This window comes from Carassius carassius, chromosome 35, assembly GCF_963082965.1.
Source record: "Carassius carassius chromosome 35, fCarCar2.1, whole genome shotgun sequence".
NCBI lineage: Eukaryota > Metazoa > Chordata > Actinopteri > Cypriniformes > Cyprinidae > Carassius > Carassius carassius.
Genome location: NC_081789.1, coordinates 9,436,275 through 9,457,466, shown reverse-complemented (window position 1 = coordinate 9,457,466; position 21,192 = coordinate 9,436,275).

The following is a 21,192-nucleotide window of genomic DNA, read 5'->3' as shown; positions in this document are numbered from 1 at the left end:
TTTGGAACTATGAAATACCGGCTGTAGAATCCGGATTCCCTGTCTAGAGGAAGGACCACCTCGATGGCCTCCTTCCTTAATAGGGTATTCACTTCTTGTTTCATAACCAGAGCCTGCCGGGGGCCAACCACAGTCGGTGTAAACCCGTTGAACTTCGGTGGTGGATGACCGAACTGAATGCAATAACCTCTTTCTATTGTACGCAGGACCCACTGAGATACATTTGGCAGTAGCTTCCACGCTGCTAAATAATCTACTAAGGGAATCAGTCTCTCGAGACTGACCTCTGGTGTAAGAGGCCCCCGAAGGGGCGGCGAGCATCCCAGCTCCGCTGCGCTCACGGGCGAAAATAACTGGGAGTAGCGCTCGCTGGAGGTCGCTGCGCCCTGAAACTCTGGCAGGGTTGGCAGGCCGACCTCCTGAGGGCACTGAGGTGAGGCGGGCACCGTATAATGAGGTGGACCGCGCTCTACCCCAGCAGGGGCTGCCCTCTGGATCCTGGCGTCAGGATCTTTTCGTCGAGGACTTCCGGGCTTCAAGGACAGATCTTAAATCGGCTTTCGCCCTAGAAGCCCCCGACTCAGAGCGTCGCTGGGGCCCTCGGTCCCGACGTGGGGGAGCACGAGCGGCGACACTCTGTTTTTGTACTTCCCGGTATGAGGAGCCAGTATGTGGCGTGGTCATCTCCCGCCCAGATGCACCACGAGAGCGACGAGGGAGGATAGTCTGGAACGCCGCCGCCTGTTTGCGTGCCTCCTGGAACCTGTCGACGACAGTGTTGACTGTGTCGCCAAACAGGCCCGAGGCTCGAAGCGGGGCGTCCAGGAGGCAGACCCTGTCTCTTTCTTTTATCTCTGACAGGGTCAGCCACAAATGCCTCTCCGCGGCCACTAAGGCTGCCATAGACTGCCCAATTGAGCGAGGGGTCTCTTTAGTGGCGCGGAGGGAGAGATCAGCGGTCTTTCTGAGTTCTTCTATATCTCCAGACTTAATCCCCTCCCCCTCATCGACATCTCTCAGCAGGTCAGCCTGATAAGCTTGAAGGACTGCCATAGTGTGAAGGCAAGCCCCAGCCTGACCTGCTGCCACATAACCTTTGCCCACTAGCGATGATGTAACTCGAAGAGGCTTAGTGGGCAATGTCGGAGCCTTAAGAGACGATGCCGACCCGGGCGACAGATAGCCCGCGAGCGTCTGTTCGACCCGTGGCATCGCTCTATAACCCCGCTCTCCCAGCCCCATCACGTTGCCATAATATAGTGAATCGGGGCCGAAGAGGCGGGTTGAATAAGGGTGGTTCCACGATCTCGACAACTCATCGTGGAGATCGGGAAAATATGGAAGGCTCCGACGTGGAGGTGGTTGCCTCGGCCGCAGAAAGCGTTCGTCTAGTTTGCTTCTCTGCGGCTCGGTTTGTTTTTCAGCAGGCCATTCGATTTTTAATTTATCTACTGCTCGCGTAACCACCTCCAACAGCTCCTCATACTGGGGCGACAGGGGTGGCGAATCCCCAACAACCGACTCCACATCGACCTCCTCGGAGGAAGAGAGGTGAAGAGTTGATCCCTCACCCTGGGGGGAAGAAACCGACGAGCGTGCTTCCGAACCCAGGGTTTGGGCGCCGGATCTGGCAGATAAGGAAGGAGATAAGGACTGGCCCATCTCCATTCCCTCTGACAGATCCACCTGCGATCCCCACGAGTGCAGCAGCCGCTCTGCCTCAGCAGAAGCGGGGCCAGCACCGCGAGGAATGCTGGTGAAGGCTCCCTCCTCGAAGAGAGCCCTCCGGGATCGAAGCGTCCGCATTGGCAATCGCTCGCAATGCGGACAGTCGGCCCCCTCGAGAGCCGACTCAGCGTGCTTCGATCCCAGGCAAGCCACGCACAGACTGTGTGTATCCCTGCTCGTAATGTAGCGAGGACAGGGAGGAACACACAATCTATAACGTGGCTTGGAATCGCCCTTCATATGTTTGGTCTTTTGCTTTAGTTTTGGCATATTGAGCTGTTTTAGCGATCTTTTAATGGCTAAGGGACAGACAACAATAAATAGGACCAACGGGACAGACTTTTGACATGCACACACAGAGCGCTTGCTGACAGACGCGAAGGTGAGGCCAGCTGCACGGCACGTGCTTTTATAGCTTCCTGGTCGCTACGTCACCCCGCCCGTGACGTCACGCCTTTCCGATGGACGGATTGCACACGATATTCAGAGTCGGTCTCGTCAGGGACGTTCCCCAAAGCGCTAGACGCTAGACGCAGCTCGAGTTCCTGAAAAGGTTAAAGTTTCAATGCTCAAGATTGTCAGTTTACAGGTTTTTGGGACCACTAATGTTCAAATAGTGCTTTTGTTCAAAAGAACTGCAAATTAGCCCAAATCTGCTTAAAACGTCCCTCTCTATTTACAGAAAGCTGCTACATTCAATGTTTAGTGCAAAACTTGCCAAACTGAAAGATGCTTATGTCTAATGAATTAAAAAGTTTTTTGCAATGCAGTGAGACAGTTTTTAATGTGCTAGAAGTTATATGCACAAAACCTTATGTTAGAGCTTAAATGCTCAAGATTGTCTGTTTACAGGTTTCTGAGACCACTAATGTTCAAATAGTGCTTTTGTTCAAATTAACTGCAAACTAGCCCAAATCTGCTTAAAACCTTCTCTCTCAATGAGAGAAAGCTGCTACATTCAATGTTTAGTGCAAAACTTGCCAAACTGAAAGATGCTTATGTCTAATGAAATAAAATGCTTTTTGCAATGCAGTGAGACAGATTTTTATGTGTTTGAAGTTATATGCACAAATACTTATGTTAGAGCTTCAATGCTCAAGATTGTCAGTTTACAGGTTTCTGAGACCACTAATGTTCAAATAGTGCTTTTGTTCAAATGAACTGCAAACTAGCCCAAATCTGCTTAAAACCTTCTCTCTCAATGAGAGAAAGCTGCTACATTCAATGTTTAGTGCAAAACTTGCCAAACTGAAAGATGCTTATGTCTAATGAAATAAAATGCTTTTTGCAATGCAGTGAGACAGTTTTTAATGTGTTAGAAGTTAAATGCACAAAAACCTATGTTAAAGCTTCAATGCTCAAGATTGTCAGTTTACAGTTTTCTGGGACCACTAATGTTCAAATAGTGCTTCTGTTCAAATGAACTGCAAACTAGCCCAAATCTGCTTAAAACCTTCTCTCTCAATGAGAGAAAGCTGCTACAATTCAATGTTTAGGGCAAAACTTGCCAAAACTGAAAGATGCTTGTCTTATCAAATATAATGTTTTTTTACAATGCAGAAAAACAGTTTTTAATGTCTTAGAATTTATATGCACAAAAACTTATGTTAGAGCTTCAATGCTCAAGATTGTCAGTTTACAGTTTTCTGGGACCACTAATGGTTCAAATAGTGCTTCTGTTCAAATTAACTGCAAACTAGCCCAAATCTGCTTAAAACCTTCTCTCTCAATAAGAGAAAGCTTCTACATTCAATGTTTAAGTGCAAAACTTGCCAAACTGAAAGATGCTTGTCTTATCAAATATAATGTTTTTTACAATGCAGTAAAACAGTTTTTAATGTGTTAGAAGATATATGCACAAAACCTTATGTTAGAGCTTAAATTCTCAAAATTGTCAGTTTACTGGTTTCTGAGACCACTAATGTTCAAATAGTGCTTTTGTTCAAATGAACTGCAAACTAGCCCAAACCTGCTTAAAACCTTCTCTCTCAATGAGAGAAAGCTGCTACGTTCAATGTTTAGTGCAAAACTTGCCAAACTGAAAGATGCTCATGTCTAATGAAATAAAATGCTTTTTGCAATGCAGTAAAACAGTTTTTAATGTGTTACAAGTTATATGCACAAAATCTTATGTTAGAGCTTCAATGCTCAAGATTGTCAGTTTACAGGTTTTTGAGACCACTCTAATGTTCAAATAGTGCTTTTGTTCAAATGAACTGCAAACTAGCCCAAATGTGCTTAAAAACCTTCTCTCTCAATGAGAGAAAGCTGCTACATTCAATGTTTAGTGCAAAACTTGCCAAACTAAAAGATGCTTATGTCTAATGAAATAAAATGCTTTTTGCAATGCAGTGAGACAGATTTTTATGTGTTTGAAGTTATATGCACAAATACTTATGTTAGAGCTTCAATGCTCAAGATTGTCAGATTACAGGTTTCTGGGACCACTAATGTTCAAATAGTGCTTCTGTTCAAATGAACTGCAAACTAGCCCAAATCTGTTTAAAACCTTCTCTCTCAATGACAGAAAGCTGCTACATTCAATGTTTAGTGCAAAACTTGCCAAACTGAAAGATGCTTATGTCTAATGAAATAAAAAGTTTTTTGCAGTGCAGTGAGACAGTTTTTAAATGTGTTTGAAGTTATATGCACAAAACCTTATGTTAGAGCTTAAATGCTCAAGATTGTCAGTTTACAGGTTTCTGAGACCACTAATGTTCAAATAGTGCTTTTGTTCAAATGAACTGCAAACTAGCCCAAATCTGCTTAAAACCTTCTCTCTCAATGAGAGAAAGCTGCTACATTCAATGTTTAGTGCAAAACTTGCCAAACTGAAAGATGCTTTGTCTTATCAAATATAATGTTTTTTTTACAATGCAGTAAAACAGTTTTTAATGTGTTAGAAGTTACATGCACAAAATCTTATGTTAGAGCTTCAATGCTCAAGATTGTCAGTTACAGGTTTCTGAGACCACTAATGTTCAAATAGTGCTTTTTTTCAAATGAACTGCGAACTAGCCCAAATGTGCTTAAAAACCTTCTCTCTCAATGAGAGAAAGCTGCTACATTCAATGTTTAGTGCAAAACTTGCCAAACTGAAAGATGCTTTATGTCTAATTAAATAAAATGCTTTTTGCAATGCAGTGAGACAGATTTTTATGGTCTTAAGTTATATGCACAAATACTTATGTTAAAACTTCAATGCTCAAGATTGTCAGTTTACAGGTTTCTGAGACCACTGATGTTCAAATAGTGCTTTTGTTCAAATGAACTGCAAACTAGCCCAAATCTGCTTAAAACCTTCTCTCAATAAGAGAGAAAGCTGCTACATTCAATGTCTAGTGCAAAACTTGCCAAACTGAAAGATGCTTATGTCTAATGAAATAAAATGCTTTTTGCAATGCAGCGAGACAGTTTTTAATGTGTTAGAAGTTAAATGCACAAAAACTTATTTTAAAGCTTCAATGCTCAAGATTGTCAGTTTACAGTTTTCTGGGACCACTAATGTTCAAATAGTGCTTCTGTTCAAATTAACTGCAAACTAGCCCAAATCTGCTTAAAACCTTCTCTCTCAATGAGAGAAAGCTGCTACATTCAATGTTTAGGGCAAAACTTGCCAAAACTGAAAGATGATTGTCTTATCAAATATAATGTTTTTTTACAATGCAGAAAAACAGTTTTTAATGTGTTAGAATTTATATGCGCAAAAACTTATGTTAGAGCTTCAATGCTCAAGATTGTCAGTTTACAGTTTTCTGGGACCACTAATGGTTCAAATAGTGCTTCTGTTCAAATGAACTGCAAACTAGCCCAAATCTGCTTAAAACCTTCTCTCTCAATGAGATAAAGCTGCTACATTCAATGTTTAGTGCAAAACTTGCCAAACTGAAAGATGCTTGTCTTATCAAATATAATGTTGTTTTACAATGCAGTAAAACAGTTTTTAATGTGTTACAAGATATATGCACAAAACCTTATGTTAGAGCTTAAATGCTCAAGATTGTCAGTTTACTGGTTTCTGAGACCACTAATGTTCAAATAGTGCTTTTGTTCAAATGAACTGCAAACTAGCCCAAATCTTCTTAAAACCTTCTCTCTCAATGAGAGAAAGCTGCTACGTTCAATGTTTAGTGCAAAACTGGCCAATCTGAAAGATGCTTATGTCTAATGAAATAAAATGCTTTTTGCAATGCAGTAAAACAGTTTTTAATGTGTTAGAAGTTATATGCACAAAATCTTATGCTAGAGCTTCAATGCTCAAGATTGTCAGTTTACAGGTTTCTGGGAACACTAATGTTCAAATAGTGCTTCTGTTCAAATGAACTGCAAACTAGCCCAAATCTGCTTAAAACCTTCTCTCACAATGACAGAAAGCTGCTACATTCAATGTTTAGTGGAAAACTTGCCAAACTGAAAGATGCTTATGTCTAATGCAATAAAAAGTTTTTTGCAATGCAGTGAGACAATTTTTAATGTGTTAAAAGTTATATGCACAAAACCTTATGTTAGAGCTTAAATGCTCAAGATTGTCAGTTTACAGGTTTCTGAGACCACTAATGTTCAAATAGTGCTTTTGTTCAAATGAACTGCAAACTAGCCCAAATCTGCTTAAAACCTTCTCTCTCAATGAGAGAAAGCTGCTACATTCAATGTTTAGTGCAAAACTTGCCAAACTGAAAGATGCTTATGTCTAATGAAATAAAATGCTTTTTGCAATGCAGCGAGACAGTTTTTAATGTGTTAGAAGTTAAATGCACAAAAACTTATTTTAAAGCTTCAATGCTCAAGATTGTCAGTTTACAGTTTTCTGGGACCACTAATATTCAAATAGTGCTTCTGTTCAAATGAACTGCAAACTAGCCCAAATCTGCTTAAAACCTTCTCTCTCAATGAGAGAAAGCTGCTACATTCAATGTTTAGGGCAAAACTTGCCAAAACTGAAAGATGCTTGTCTTATCAAATATAATGTTTTTTTACAATGCAGAAAAACAGTTTTTAATGTGTTAGAATTTATATGCGCAAAAACTTATGTTAGAGCTTCAATGCTCAAGATTGTCAGTTTACAGTTTTCTGGGACCACTAATGGTTCAAATAGTGCTTCTGTTCAAATTAACTGCAAACTAGCCCAAATCTGCTTAAAACCTTCTCTCTCAATAAGAGAAAGCTGCTACATTCAATGTTTAGTGCAAAACTTGCCAAACTGAAAGATGCTTGTCTTATCAAATATAATGTTGTTTTACAATGCAGTAAAACAGTTTTTAATGTGTTACAAGATATATGCACAAAACCTTATGTTAGAGCTTAAATGCTCAAGATTGTCAGTTTACTGTTTCTGAGACCACTAATGTTCAAATAGTGCTTCTGTTCAAATGAACTGCAAACTAGCCCAAATCTGCTTAAAACCTTCTCTCTCAATGACAGAAAGCTGCTACAATCAATGTTTAGTGCAAAACTTGCCAAACTGAAAGATGCTTGTCTTATCAAATATAATGTTGTTTTACAATGCAGTAAAACAGTTTTTAATGTGTTAGAAGATATATGCACAAAACCTTATGTTAGAGCTTAAATGCTCAAGATTGTCAGTTTACTGTTTTCTGAGACCACTAATGTTCAAATAGTGCTTTTGTTCAAATGAACTGCAAACTAGCCCAAATCTGCTTAAAACCTTCTCTCTCAATGAGAGAAAGCTGCTACATTCAATGTTTAGTGCAAAACTTGCCAAACTGAAAGATGCTTATGTCTAATGAAATAAAATGGTTTTTGCAATGCAGTGAGACAGATTTTTATGTGTTTGAAGTTATATGCACAAATACTTATGTTAGAGCTTCAATGCTCAAGATTGTCAGATTACAGGTCTCTGGGACCACTAATGTTCAAATAGTGCTTTTTTTCAAATGAACTGCAAACTAGCCCAAATCTGCTTAAAACCTTCTCTCTCAATGAGAGAAAGCTGCTACATTCAATGTTTAGAGAAAAACTTGCCAAACTGATAGATGCTTGTCTTATCAAATATAATGTTTTTTTTTTACAATGCACTAAAACAGTTTTTAATGTGTTAGAAGTTATATGCACAAAAACTTATGTTCGAGCTTCAATGCTCAAGATTGTCAGTTTACAGTTTTCTGGGACCACTAATGTTCAAATAGTGCTTCTGTTCAAATGAACTGCAAACTAGCCCAAATCTGCTTAAAACCTTCTCTCTCAATGAGAGAAAGCTGCTACATTCAATGTTTAGTGCAAAACATGCCAAACTGAAAGATGCTTGTCTTATCAAATATAATGTTTTTTTTTTTTTACAATGCAGTAAAACAGTTTTTAATGTGTTAGAAGTTAAATGCACAAATTCTTATGTTAGAGCTTCAATGCTCAAGATTGTCAGTTTACAGGTTTCTGGGACCACTAATGTTCAAATAGTGCTTTTGTTCAAATGAACTGCAAACTAGCCCAAATCTGCTTAAAACCTTCTCTCTCAATGAGAGAAAGCTGCTTCATTCAATGTTTAGTGCAAAACTGGCCAATCTGAAAGATGCTTATGTCTAATGAAATAAAATGCTTTTTGCAATGCAGTAAAACAGTTTTTAATGTGTTAGAAGTTAAATGCACAAAATCTTATGTTAGAGCTTCAATGCTCAAGATTGTCAGTTTACAGGTTTCTGGGAACACTAATGTTCAAATAGTGCTTCTGTTCAAATGAACTGCAAACTAGCCCAAATCTGCTTAAAACCTTCTCTCTCAATGACAGAAAGCTGCTACATTCAATCTTTAAGTGGAAAACTTGCCAAACTGAAAGATGCTTATGTCTAATGCAATAAAAAGTTTTTTGCAATGCAGTGAGACAGTTTTTAATGTGTTAAAAGTTATATGCACAAAACCTTATGTTAGAGCTTAAATGCTCAAGATTGTCAGTTTACAGGTTTCTGAGACCACTAATGTTCAAATAGTGCTTTTGTTCAAATGAACTGCAAACTAGCCCAAATCTGCTTAAAACCTTCTCTCTCAATGAGAGAAAGCTGCTACATTCAATGTTTAGTGCAAAACTTGCCAAACTGAAAGATGCTTATGTCTAATGAAATAAAATGCTTTTTGCAATGCAGCGAGACAGTTTTTAATGTGTTAGAAGTTAAATGCACAAAAACTTATTTTAAAGCTTCAATGCTCAAGATTGTCAGTTTACAGTTTTCTGGGACCACTAATGTTCAAATAGTGCTTCTGTTCAAATTAACTGCAAACTAGCCCAAATCTGCTTAAAACCTTCTCTCTCAATAAGAGAAAGCTGCTACATTCAATGTTTAGTGCAAAACTTGCCAAACTGAAAGATGCTTGTCTTATCAAATATAATGTTGTTTTATAATGCAGTAAAACAGTTTTTAATGTGTTACAAGATATATGCACAAAACCTTATGTTAGAGCTTAAATGCTCAAGATTGTCAGTTTACTGGTTTCTGAGACCACTAATGTTCAAATAGTGCTTCTGTTCAAATGAACTGCAAACTAGCCCAAATCTGCTTAAAACCTTCTCTCTCAATGACAGAAAGCTGCTACAATCAATGTTTAGTGCAAAACTTGCCAAACTGAAAGATGCTTGTCTTATCAAATATAATGTTTTTTACAATGCAGTAAAACAGTTTTTAATGTGTTAGAAGATATATGCACAAAACCTTATGTTAGAGCTTAAATTCTCAAAATTGTCAGTTTACTGGTTTCTGAGACCACTAATGTTCAAATAGTGCTTTTGTTCAAATGAACTGCAAACTAGCCCAAACCTGCTTAAAACCTTCTCTCTCAATGAGAGAAAGCTGCTACGTTCAATGTTTAGTGCAAAACTTGCCAAACGGAAAGATGCTCATGTCTAATGAAATAAAATGCTTTTTGCAATGCAGTAAAACAGTTTTTAATGTGTTACAAGTTATATGCACAAAATCTTATGTTAGAGCTTAAATGCTCAAGATTGTCAGTTTACTGGTTTCTGAGACCACTAATGTTCAAATAGTGCTTTTGTTCAAATGAACTGCAAACTAGCCCAAATCTGCTTAAAACCTTCTCTCTCAATGAGAGAAAGCTGCTACATTCAATGTTTAGTGCAAAACTTGCCAAACTGAAAGATGCTTATGTCTAATGAAATAAAATGGTTTTTGCAATGCAGTGAGACAGATTTTTATGTGTTTGAAGTTATATGCACAAATACATATGTTAGAGCTTCAATGCTCAAGATTGTCAGATTACAGGTCTCTGGGACCACTAATGTTCAAATAGTGCTTTTGATCAAATGAACTGCAAACTAGCCCAAATCTGCTTAAAAACCTTCTCTCTCAATGAGAGAAACCTGCTACATTCAATGTTTAGTGCAAAACTTGCCAAACTGAAAGATGCTTGTTTTATCAAATATAATGTTTTTTTTTTTACAATGCAGTAAAACAGTTTTTAATGTGTTAGAAGTTATATGCACAATATCTTATGTTAGAGCTTCAATCCTCAAGATTGTCAGTTTACAGGTCTCTTGGACCACTAATGTTCAAATAGTGCTTCTGTTCAAATGAACTGCAAACTAGCCCAAATCTGCTTAAAACCTTCTCTCTCAATGAGAGAAAGCTGCTACATTCAATGTTTAGTGCAAAACTTGCCAAACTGAAAGATGCTTATGTCTAATGAAATAAAATGCTTTTTGCAATGCAGTGAGACAGTTTTTAATGTGTTAGAAGTTAAATGCACAAAAACCTATGTTAAAGCTTCAATGCTCAAGATTGTCAGTTTACAGTTTTCTGGGACCACTAATGTTCAAATAGTGCTTCTGTTCAAATGAACTGCAAACTAGCCCAAATCTGCTTAAAACCTTCTCTCTCAATGAGAGAAAGCTGCTACAATTCAATGTTTAGGGCAAAACTTGCCAAAACTGAAAGATGTTTGTCTTATCAAATATAATGTTTTTTACAATGCAGAAAAACAGTTTTTAATGTCTTAGAATTTATATGCACAAAAACTTATGTTAGAGCTTCAATGCTCAAGATTGTCAGTTTACAGTTTTCTGGGACCACTAATGGTTCAAATAGTGCTTCTGTTCAAATTAACTGCAAACTAGCCCAAATCTGCTTAAAACCTTCTCTCTCAATAAGAGAAAGCTTCTACTATCAATGTTTAAGTGCAAAACTTGCCAAACTGAAAGATGCTTGTCTTATCAAATATAATGTTTTTTACAATGCAGTAAAACAGTTTTTAATGTGTTAGAAGATATATGCACAAAACCTTATGTTAGAGCTTAAATTCTCAAAATTGTCAGTTTACTGGTTTCTGAGACCACTAATGTTCAAATAGTGCTTTTGTTCAAATGAACTGCAAACTAGCCCAAACCTGCTTAAAACCTTCTCTCTCAATGAGAGAAAGCTGCTACGTTCAATGTTTAGTGCAAAACTTGCCAAACTGAAAGATGCTCATGTCTAATGAAATAAAATGCTTTTTGCAATGCAGTAAAACAGTTTTTAATGTGTTACAAGTTATATGCACAAAATCTTATGTTAGAGCTTCAATGCTCAAGATTGTCAGTTTACAGGTTTTTGAGACCACTCTAATGTTCAAATAGTGCTTTTGTTCAAATGAACTGCAAACTAGCCCAAATGTGCTTAAAAACCTTCTCTCTCAATGAGAGAAAGCTGCTACATTCAATGTTTAGTGCAAAACTTGCCAAACTAAAAGATGCTTATGTCTAATGAAATAAAATGCTTTTTGCAATGCAGTGAGACAGATTTTTATGTGTTTGAAGTTATATGCACAAATACTTATGTTAGAGCTTCAATGCTCAAGATTGTCAGATTACAGGTTTCTGGGACCACTAATGTTCAAATAGTGCTTCTGTTCAAATGAACTGCAAACTAGCCCAAATCTGTTTAAAACCTTCTCTCTCAATGACAGAAAGCTGCTACATTCAATGTTTAGTGCAAAACTTGCCAAACTGAAAGATGCTTTATGTCTAATTAAATAAAATGCTTTTTGCAATGCAGTGAGACAGATTTTTATGGTCTTAAGTTATATGCACAAATACTTATGTTAAAACTTCAATGCTCAAGATTGTCAGTTTACAGGTTTCTGAGACCACTGATGTTCAAATAGTGCTTTTGTTCAAATGAACTGCAAACTAGCCCAAATCTGCTTAAAACCTTCTCTCAATAAGAGAGAAAGCTGCTACATTCAATGTCTAGTGCAAAACTTGCCAAACTGAAAGATGCTTATGTCTAATGAAATAAAATGCTTTTTGCAATGCAGCGAGACAGTTTTTAATGTGTTAGAAGTTAAATGCACAAAAACTTATTTTAAAGCTTCAATGCTCAAGATTGTCAGTTTACAGTTTTCTGGGACCACTAATGTTCAAATAGTGCTTCTGTTCAAATTAACTGCAAACTAGCCCAAATCTGCTTAAAACCTTCTCTCTCAATGAGAGAAAGCTGCTACATTCAATGTTTAGGGCAAAACTTGCCAAAACTGAAAGATGCTTGTCTTATCAAATATAATGTTTTTTTACAATGCAGAAAAACAGTTTTTAATGTGTTAGAATTTATATGCGCAAAAACTTATGTTAGAGCTTCAATGCTCAAGATTGTCAGTTTACAGTTTTCTGGGACCACTAATGTTCAAATAGTGCTTTTGTTCAAATGAACTGCAAACTAGCCCAAATCTTCTTAAAACCTTCTCTCTCAATGAGAGAAAGCTGCTACGTTCAATGTTTAGTGCAAAACTGGCCAATCTGAAAGATGCTTATGTCTAATGAAATAAAATGCTTTTTGCAATGCAGTAAAACAGTTTTTAATGTGTTAGAAGTTATATGCACAAAATCTTATGCTAGAGCTTCAATGCTCAAGATTGTCAGTTTACAGGTTTCTGGGAACACTAATGTTCAAATAGTGCTTCTGTTCAAATGAACTGCAAACTAGCCCAAATCTGCTTAAAACCTTCTCTCACAATGACAGAAAGCTGCTACATTCAATGTTTAGTGGAAAACTTGCCAAACTGAAAGATGCTTATGTCTAATGCAATAAATAGTTTTTTGCAATGCAGTGAGACAGTTTTTAATGTGTTAAAAGTTATATGCACAAAACCTTATGTTAGAGCTTAAATGCTCAAGATTGTCAGTTTACAGGTTTCTGAGACCACTAATGTTCAAATAGTGCTTTTGTTCAAATGAACTGCAAACTAGCCCAAATCTGCTTAAAACCTTCTCTCTCAATGAGAGAAAGCTGCTACATTCAATGTTTAGTGCAAAACTTGCCAAACTGAAAGATGCTTATGTCTAATGAAATAAAATGCTTTTTGCAATGCAGCGAGACAGTTTTTAATGTGTTAGAAGTTAAATGCACAAAAACTTATTTTAAAGCTTCAATGCTCAAGATTGTCAGTTTACAGTTTTCTGGGACCACTAATGTTCAAATAGTGCTTCTGTTCAAATGAACTGCAAACTAGCCCAAATCTGCTTAAAACCTTCTCTCTCAATGAGAGAAAGCTGCTACATTCAATGTTTAGGGCAAAACTTGCCAAAACTGAAAGATGCTTGTCTTATCAAATATAATGTTTTTTTACAATGCAGAAAAACAGTTTTTAATGTGTTAGAATTTATATGCGCAAAAACTTATGTTAGAGCTTCAATGCTCAAGATTGTCAGTTTACAGTTTTCTGGGACCACTAATGGTTCAAATAGTGCTTCTGTTCAAATTAACTGCAAACTAGCCCAAATCTGCTTAAAACCTTCTCTCTCAATAAGAGAAAGCTGCTACATTCAATGTTTAGTGCAAAACTTGCCAAACTGAAAGATGCTTGTCTTATCAAATATAATGTTGTTTTACAATGCAGTAAAACAGTTTTTAATGTGTTACAAGATATATGCACAAAACCTTATGTTAGAGCTTAAATGCTCAAGATTGTCAGTTTACTGTTTCTGAGACCACTAATGTTCAAATAGTGCTTCTGTTCAAATGAACTGCAAACTAGCCCAAATCTGCTTAAAACCTTCTCTCTCAATGACAGAAAGCTGCTACAATCAATGTTTAGTGCAAAACTTGCCAAACTGAAAGATGCTTGTCTTATCAAATATAATGTTGTTTTACAATGCAGTAAAACAGTTTTTAATGTGTTAGAAGATATATGCACAAAACCTTATGTTAGAGCTTAAATGCTCAAGATTGTCAGTTTACTGTTTTCTGAGACCACTAATGTTCAAATAGTGCTTTTGTTCAAATGAACTGCAAACTAGCCCAAATCTGCTTAAAACCTTCTCTCTCAATGAGAGAAAGCTGCTACATTCAATGTTTAGTGCAAAACTTGCCAAACTGAAAGATGCTTATGTCTAATGAAATAAAATGGTTTTTGCAATGCAGTGAGACAGATTTTTATGTGTTTGAAGTTATATGCACAAATACTTATGTTAGAGCTTCAATGCTCAAGATTGTCAGATTACAGGTCTCTGGGACCACTAATGTTCAAATAGTGCTTTTTTTCAAATGAACTGCAAACTAGCCCAAATCTGCTTAAAACCTTCTCTCTCAATGAGAGAAAGCTGCTACATTCAATGTTTAGGGAAAAACTTGCCAAACTGATAGATGCTTGTCTTATCAAATATAATGTTTTTTTTTACAATGCACTAAAACAGTTTTTAATGTGTTAGAAGTTATATGCACAAAAACTTATGTTCGAGCTTCAATGCTCAAGATTGTCAGTTTACAGTTTTCTGGGACCACTAATGTTCAAATAGTGCTTCTGTTCAAATGAACTGCAAACTAGCCCAAATCTGCTTAAAACCTTCTCTCTCAATGAGAGAAAGCTGCTACATTCAATGTTTAGTGCAAAACATGCCAAACTGAAAGATGCTTGTCTTATCAAATATAATGTTTTTTTTTTTTTACAATGCAGTAAAACAGTTTTTAATGTGTTAGAAGTTAAATGCACAAATTCTTATGTTAGAGCTTCAATGCTCAAGATTGTCAGTTTACAGGTTTCTGGGACCACTAATGTTCAAATAGTGCTTTTGTTCAAATGAACTGCAAACTAGCCCAAATCTGCTTAAAACCTTCTCTCTCAATGAGAGAAAGCTGCTTCATTCAATGTTTAGTGCAAAACTGGCCAATCTGAAAGATGCTTATGTCTAATGAAATAAAATGCTTTTTGCAATGCAGTAAAACAGTTTTTAATGTGTTAGAAGTTAAATGCACAAAATCTTATGTTAGAGCTTCAATGCTCAAGATTGTCAGTTTACAGGTTTCTGGGAACACTAATGTTCAAATAGTGCTTCTGTTCAAATGAACTGCAAACTAGCCCAAATCTGCTTAAAACCTTCTCTCTCAATGACAGAAAGCTGCTACATTCAATCTTTAGTGGAAAACTTGCCAAACTGAAAGATGCTTATGTCTAATGCAATAAAAAGTTGTTTGCAATGCAGTGAGACAGTTTTTAATGTGTTAAAAGTTATATGCACAAAACCTTATGTTAGAGCTTAAATGCTCAAGATTGTCAGTTTACAGGTTTCTGAGACCACTAATGTTCAAATAGTGCTTTTGTTCAAATGAACTGCAAACTAGCCCAAATCTGCTTAAAACCTTCTCTCTCAATAAGAGAAAGCTGCTACATTCAATGTTTAGTGCAAAACTTGCCAAACTGAAAGATGCTTGTCTTATCAAATATAATGTTGTTTTACAATGCAGTAAAACAGTTTTTAATGTGTTACAAGATATATGCACAAAACCTTATGTTAGAGCTTAAATGCTCAAGATTGTCAGTTTACTGGTTTCTGAGACCACTAATGTTCAAATAGTGCTTCTGTTCAAATGAACTGCAAAGTAGCCCAAATCTGCTTAAAACCTTCTCTCTCAATGACAGAAAGCTGCTACAATCAATGTTTAGTGCAAAACTTGCCAAACTGAAAGATGCTTATGTCTAATGCAATAAAAAGTTTTTTGCAATGCAGTGAGACAGTTTTTAATGTGTTAAAAGTTATATGCACAAAACCTTATGTTAGAGCTTAAATGCTCAAGATTGTCAGTTTACAGGTTTCTGAGACCACTAATGTTCAAATAGTGCTTTTGTTCAAATGAACTGCAAATTAGCCCAAATCTGCTTAAAACCTTCTCTCTCAATGAGAGAAAGCTGCTACATTCAATGTTTAGTGCAAAACTTGCCAAACTGAAAGATGCTTGTCTTATCAAATATAATGTTTTTTTTACAATGCAGAAAAACAGTTTTTAATGTGTTAGAATTTATATGCGCAAAAACTTATGTTAGAGCTTCAATGCTCAAGATTGTCATTTTACAGTTTTCTGGGACCACTAATGGTTCAAATAGTGCTTCTGTTCAAATTAACTGCAAACTAGCCCAAATCTGCTTAAAACCTTCTCTCTCAATGAGAGAAAGCTGCTACGTTCAATGTTTAGTGCAAAACTTGCCAAACGGAAAGATGCTCATGTCTAATGAAATAAAATGCTTTTTGCAATGCAGTAAAACAGTTTTTAATGTGTTACAAGTTATATGCACAAAATCTTATGTTAGAGCTTAAATGCTCAAGATTGTCAGTTTACTGTTTTCTGAGACCACTAATGTTCAAATAGTGCTTTTGTTCAAATGAACTGCAAACTAGCCCAAATCTGCTTAAAACCTTCTCTCTCAATGAGAGAAAGCTGCTACATTCAATGTTTAGTGCAAAACTTGCCAAACTGAAAGATGCTTATGTCTAATGAAATAAAATGGTTTTTGCAATGCAGTGAGACAGATTTTTATGTGTTTGAAGTTATATGCACAAATACTTATGTTAGAGCTTCAATGCTCAAGATTGTCAGATTACAGGTCTCTGGGACCACTAATGTTCAAATAGTGCTTTTGATCAAATGAACTGCAAACTAGCCCAAATCTGCTTAAAACCTTCTCTCTCAATGAGAGAAACCTGCTACATTCAATGTTTAGTGCAAAACTTGCCAAACTGAAAGATGCTTGTTTTATCAAATATAATGTTTTTTTTTTTACAATGCAGTAAAACAGTTTTTAATGTGTTAGAAGTTATATGCACAATATCTTATGTTAGAGCTTTAATCCTCAATATTGTCAGTTTACAGGTCTCTTGGACCACTAATGTTCAAATAGTGCTTTTGTTCAAATGAACTGCAAACTTGCCCAAATCTGCTTATAACCTTCTCTCTCAATGAGAGAAAGCTGCTACATTCAACGTTTAGTGCAAAACTTGCCAAACTAAAAGATGCTTATGTCTAATGAAACAAAATGCTTTTTGCAATGCAGTAAAACAGTTTTTAATGTGTTAGAAGTTAAATGCACAAAATCTTACGTTAGAGCTTCAATGCTCAAGATTGTCAGTTTATAGGTTTCTGAGACCACTAATGTTCAAATAGTGCTTCTGTTCAAATGAACTGCAAACTAGCCCAGATCTGCTTAAAACCTTCTCTCTCAATGAGAGAAAGCTGCTATGTTCAATGTTTAGTGCAAAACTTGCCAAACTCAAAGATGCTTGTCTTATCAAATATAATGTTGTTTTACAATGCAGTAAAACAGTTTTTAATGTGTTAGAAGATATATGCACAAAACCTTATGTTAGAGCTTAAATGCTCAAGATTGTCAGTTTACTGTTTTCTGAGACCACTAATGTTCAAATAGTGCTTTTGTTCAAATGAACTGCAAACTAGCCCAAATCTGCTTAAAACCTTCTCTCTCAATGAGAGAAAGCTGCTACATTCAATGTTTAGTGCAAAACTTGCCAAACTGAAAGATGCTTATGTCTAATGAAATAAAATGGTTTTTGCAATGCAGTGAGACAGATTTTTATGTGTTTGAAGTTATATGCACAAATACTTATGTTAGAGCTTCAATACTCAAGATTGTCAGATTACAGGTCTCTGGGACCACTAATGTTCAAATAGTGCTTTTGATCAAATGAACTGCAAACTAGCCCAAATCTGCTTAAAACCTTCTCTCTCAATGAGAGAAACCTGCTACATTCAATGTTTAGTGCAAAACTTGCCAAACTGAAAGATGCTTGTTTTATCAAATATAATGTTTTTTTTTTTTTACAATGCAGTAAAACAGTTTTTAATGTGTTAGAAGTTATATGCACAATATCTTATGTTAGAGCTTCAATGCTCAAGATTGTCAGTTTACAGGTCTCTTGGACCACTAATGTTCAAATAGTGCTTTTGTTCAAATGAACTGCAAACTTGCCCAAATCTGCTTATAACCTTCTCTCTCAATGAGAGAAAGCTGCTACATTCAACGTTTAGTGCAAAACTTGCCAAACTAAAAGATGCTTATGTCTAATGAAACAAAATGCTTTTTGCAATGCAGTAAAACAATTTTTAATGTGTTAGAAGTTAAATGCACAAAATCTTACGTTAGAGCTTCAATGCTCAAGATTGTCAGTTTATAGGTTTCTGAGACCACTAATGTTCAAATAGTGCTTCTGTTCAAATGAACTGCAAACTAGCCCAGATCTGCTTAAAACCTTCTCTCTCAATGAGAGAAAGCTGCTATGTTCAATGTTTAGTGCAAAACTTGCCAAACTCAAAGATGCATATGTCTAATGAAATAAAATGTTTTTATTGCAATGCAGTGAGACAGTTTTAATGTGTTAGAAGTTATATGCACAAAATCTTATGTTAGAGCTTCAATGCTCAAGATTGTCAGTTTACAGGTTTCTGGGAACACTAATGTTCAAATAGTGCTTCTGTTCAAATGAACTGCAAACTAGCCCAAATCTGCTTAAAACCTTCTCTCACAATGACAGAAAGCTGCTACATTCAATGTTTAGTGCAAAACTTGCCAAACTGAAAGATGCTTATGTCTAATGAAATAAAATGCTTTTTGCAATGCAGCGAGACAGTTTTTAATGTGTTAGAAGTTAAATGCACAAAAACTTATTTTAAAGCTTCAATGCTCAAGATTGTCAGTTTACAGTTTTCTGGGACCACTAATGTTCAAATAGTGCTTCTGTTCAAATGAACTGCAAACTAGCCCAAATCTGCTTAAAACCTTCTCTCTCAATGAGAGAAAGCTGCTACATTCAATGTTTAGGGCAAAACTTGCCAAAACTGAAAGATGCTTGTCTTATCAAATATAATGTTTTTTTACAATGCAGAAAAACAGTTTTTAATGTGTTAGAATTTATATGCGCAAAAACTTATGTTAGAGCTTCAATGCTCAAGATTGTCAGTTTACAGTTTTCTGGGACCACTAATGGTTCAAATAGTGCTTCTGTTCAAATTAACTGCAAACTAGCCCAAATCTGCTTAAAACCTTCTCTCTCAATAAGAGAAAGCTGCTACATTCAATGTTTAGTGCAAAACTTGCCAAACTGAAAGATGCTTGTCTTATCAAATATAATGTTGTTTTACAATGCAGTAAAACAGTTTTTAATGTGTTACAAGATATATGCACAAAACCTTATGTTAGAGCTTAAATGCTCAAGATTGTCAGTTTACTGGTTTCTGAGACCACTAATGTTCAAATAGTGCTTCTGTTCAAATGAACTGCAAAGTAGCCCAAATCTGCTTAAAACCTTCTCTCTCAATGACAGAAAGCTGCTACAATCAATGTTTAGTGCAAAACTTGCCAAACTGAAAGATGCTTGTCTTATCAAATATAATGTTGTTTTACAATGCAGTAAAACAGTTTTTAATGTGTTAGAAGATATATGCACAAAACCTTATGTTAGAGCTTAAATGCTCAAGATTGTCAGTTTACTGTTTTCTGAGACCACTAATGTTCAAATAGTGCTTTTGTTCAAATGAACTGCAAACTAGCCCAAATCTGCTTAAAACCTTCTCTCTCAATGAGAGAAAGCTGCTACATTCAATGTTTAGTGCAAAACTTGCCAAACTGAAAGATGCTTATGTCTAATGAAATAAAATGCTTTTTTGCAATGCATTGAGACAGATTTTTATGTGTTTGAAGTTATATGCACAAATACTTATGTTAGAGCTTCAATGCTCAAAATTGTCAGTTTACAGGTTTCTGGGACAATTAATGTTCAAATAGTGCTTTTTTTCAAATGAACTGCAAACTAGCCCAAATCTGCTTAAAACCTTCTCTCTCAATGAGAGAAAGCTGCTACATTCAATGTTTCGTGCAAAACTTGCCAAACTGAAAGATGCTTATGTCTAATGAAATAAAATGCTTTTTGCAATGCAGTGAGACAGTTTTTTAATGTGTTAGAAGTTAAATGCACAAAAACTTATGTTAGAGCTTCAATGCTCAAGATTGTCAGTTTACAGTTTTCTGGGATCACTAATGTTCAAATAGTGCTTCTGTTCAAATGAACTGCAAACTAGCCCAAATCTGCTTAAAACCTTCTCTCTCAATGAGAGAAAGCTGATATATTCAATGTTTAGTGCAAAACTTGCCAAACTGAAAGACGCTTATGTCTAATGAAATAAAATGGTTTTTGCAATGCAGTGAGACAGATTTTTATGTGTTTGAAGTTATATGCACAAATACTTATGTTAGAGCTTCAATGCTCAAGATTGTCAGATTACAGGTCTCTGGGACCACTAATGTTCAAATAGTGCTTTTGTTCAAATGAACTGCAAACTAGCCCAAATCTGCTTAAAACCTTCTCTCTCAATGAGAGAAACCTGCTACATTCAATGTTTAGTGCAAAACTTGCCAAACTGAAAGATGCTTGTTTTATCAAATATAATGTTTTTTTTTTACAATGCAGTAAAACAGTTTTTAATGTGTTAGAAGTTATATGCACAAAATCTTATGTTAGAGCTTCAATGCTCAAGATTGTCAGTTTACAGGTTTCTGGGAACACTAATGTTCAAATAGTGCTTCTGTTCAAATGAACTGCAAACTAGCCCAAATCTGCTTAAAACCTTCTCTCACAATGACAGAAAGCTGCTACATTGTTTAGTGGAAAACTTGCCAAACTGAAAGATGCTTATGTCTAATGCAATAAAAAGTTTTTTGCAATGCAGTGAGACAGTTTTTAATGTGTTAAAAGTTATATGCACAAAACCTTATGTTAGAGCTTAAATGCTCAAGATTGTCACATTACAGGTTTCTGAGACCACTAATGTTCAAATAGTGCTTTTGTTCAAATGAACTGCAAACTAGCCCAAATCTGCTTAAAACCTTCTCTCTCAATGAGAGAAAGCTGCTACATTCAATGTTTAGTGCAAAACTTGCCAAACTGAAAGATGCTTATGTCTAATGAAATAAAATGCTTTTTGCAATGCAGCGAGACAGTTTTTAATGTGTTAGAAGTTAAATGCACAAAAACTTATTTTAAAGCTTCAATGCTCAAGATTGTCAGTTTACAGTTTTCTGGGACCACTAATGTTCAAATAGTGCTTCTGTTCAAATGAACTGCAAACTAGCCCAAATCTGCTTAAAACCTTCTCTCTCAATGAGAGAAAGCTGCTACATTCAATGTTTAGGGCAAAACTTGCCAAAACTGAAAGATGCTTGTCTTATCAAATATAATGTTTTTTTTAC